At 39.7% G+C, this 2,777-nt stretch overlaps 1 pseudogene; it reads right to left on the reverse strand.

Moving 5' to 3' along the window:
• Window positions 1-283: 283 nt before the first annotated feature.
• Window positions 284-1,183, reverse strand: LOC145099758 (protein TOC75, chloroplastic-like; annotated as a pseudogene).
• Window positions 1,184-2,777: the final 1,594 nt, after the last annotated feature.

Consider the following 2,777-nt stretch of genomic DNA (forward strand, 5'->3'; position numbering starts at 1 on the left):
AATTCTAAAAATATGGTCCATTAGTTTGATTTTTTAGATTTTGGGTCCCGAAAGCAAGACAAAACAACGTTTTAAGGACCAAATGATTAAAAATCAAACTGTTGGACTATGCTTGTAAGAAACAACAAACCAAAGGGACGAAAAATGTAAATAATTGAAAGATACAGAAAGAAACAAGACCTGTACACTGTGGCCACATTCTATCATAACATTCAAACATTTCCTTATTGTTAAAATGGTTTAAGCTGAATTTGCAAGGAAAGAATACAACTTGAAATCAAAATCAAAATCTTTCTCCAAACCTGAAAAACAAGGCACTAGTCCTTGAGTTATGGTCAACAACATACTCTGCATGTACCAAACCAAGTTTGGCTCCAAAACCATATGAGGAGCCCTGACTCATTCTCCTGTACACCTCTTTTGGGTTTCCCTTTACATCCTTTGAACTCCCCAAATCATTCCAATGCTCTGCAAATAAGTATACATGTGTGCTCCTCACTGGTATGCGTAGTTCAGCTGTAACCTGTAATGTAATTATACAAATCAATGCCGATTTCTTATTTCGTGTAACAACAACAATATGATGATGAACAAATGAAATGTAAGATAAGATAAGAAACCTCAATGATATTTTTGGCTGCAACAATCTCTCCCATGTTGTAACCCCTAAGAGAGTAAGGTCCTCCAAGAGTGAAGCATCATAACTTGGAAGGTCTCCCACACATCCCTCATATTACAACAACACTTACAATAATAATAATGCAACAACAAGACAAGGCTAGATTCACTGACCTGAAATACATTCCTCTCCCCAACAATTGCTCCATTTACAAACTTGGTGTTGTCCCTTGTGATATTTGCTTGTGCAAATACCATTCGGTCAATATCCGTCTCACTTAGTGTTGTTGGAGGCCCATCTGCACTAATACCACCACTCGACAAAACCCTATGCTCATTTCAAGAAATATGACTACTTTCATCACGTGTTGTGATCTCTTCCATTACAATTCCATATGTAAACTTGCTTTGTCAAGTGAAATTCTAGTCCAAACAACAAATTTATCAATAACAATGACAACATAATTCAAAAATTAAAATAATAATGAATATATATGATTTACGTTTACCTCAGTGATATTGGTTTTAACGCCAGTTCTGTCAACCCAAATAGGAGGAACTTCATCTACTCCTAGCCCACCTGTGAACACTTGTCAACTCCAATGTTCTAACAGACTTGATGATATATGGTCCACTAGAATGGCCTAGACTACTCTAGCTCGCCAGCCTGGCCAGTCGCGCTCCTGCCAGCCCTTCCCGATGTTCCCTTGCCAGTCCTGCTGGGGACTCTCCTGTCGACTCGACCTGGCGCTCCCTTGCAGGCTCCCTTGTTGGCCTCTCTTGGTGCGCGCCCGCCAACCTTGCCTAGGTCGCGCTCGCCTGCCCTGCCCAGTGCCTCCGGGCGGCCTTACCCAACACCTTGCTAGCTGGGCCTGAATTGGGTTGGCCCACGGCCTGACCTAATTGTCCCCTATAAATAGAATAGTGCCTCCTCCATGAAGGAGGACACTTCCCCTAGGGCTCAGCCGCCACACTATACTTTGGCCGGGTGGCTCAGCCACCACCCGTCGCCGTCAATCACCATACACCACCACCAGCACCAAGATGATTCTCTCCAGTTATGGAGGACCATCTCAAATCTACCATCTGATCTAACTTGATCGTTGGAGTCCGCTCCCGAATCACAGTCCCCGAGGCGGCTCTAACGACTTTGCTCTGTGATGTCCAGATCTCCGCCGCAACAGAAGACCAGAAGAATTGCCGGAGGTCGATGTCGCATCATTTGGCACCATCCTGGATTTGAGCAAGTAGCAAAATCCTCAATTGGTTTCAAGCTTGTTTTTCTCTCAGATCCGTTCAGATCTGTTGTGCTTCAGCTCAGGTTTGCTCAGATCTATTCATTTCTCCCCGTCATTTGTTCTGATCCGTTGGGCTCTTGCCAATATATGTTCAGATGCGTTAGTTATTGCTAAGATCTATTCAGATATACTTTTCCATTGTCTGGATCTCTTGATCTGTTGAGTTTTTTCGCTTAGGTCTTTTGATCAACCTACTTTTTCGTTCAGATCTCTTGATCTGTTGAGTTTTTCTCGTTTAGATCTTCAGATCTGTTGATTTTTTGCTCAAATATGTAGATATGTTTTGTTTTAACAACTCTCAAGCTTTAAAACACATTCTCAGATATAATATTCATCTATATCTTGATGGTTTCTTCAACAAAGTAGTGAAGAAAGAATTTCTTATGAGTTCTTAACCCATTTTCGTTATTATTTTGGTGTTTTATCAAACAATTTAAGAAGAAGAGAAATTGTTGTGGTTATTTACCTTATCTCTAATTGATTTTATTAAAGAAACGACTCTTAGTTTGCAATTTTATGAGTAAAACTTCACTCAAGTTGTTTATTTGCTGCTTTCTTTAGAAGCATAGAGATGGAAAACGAATTTCTCAGATCTGTGTTTTGGCTTCTTGAGCAAGCTAAAAAAAAGAGGTTTTACAAGTAGAAATCCTTCTCAAATTCGTTTTTGTCTATATCTTTGTGTTTGTTCAGCAAGCTTTAGAAGAAAAGAAGTTCTTACCTCATTTTTAGTTTATATGTTATAGAAAAACGGTTTTAATTTAGATTTTATGTATAAAACTTCAATCCCTGAAATAACTATTTGTACACTCAGCCATATGGCTTGTACATTTTACAAAACCCCCATAAAGAAAAAGAGAAGGG

Source organism: Lactuca serriola, chromosome 4, assembly GCF_051521515.1.
Source record: "Lactuca serriola cultivar US96UC23 chromosome 4, Lser_US96UC23_V15, whole genome shotgun sequence".
Classification (NCBI taxonomy): Eukaryota; Viridiplantae; Streptophyta; class Magnoliopsida; order Asterales; family Asteraceae; genus Lactuca; species Lactuca serriola.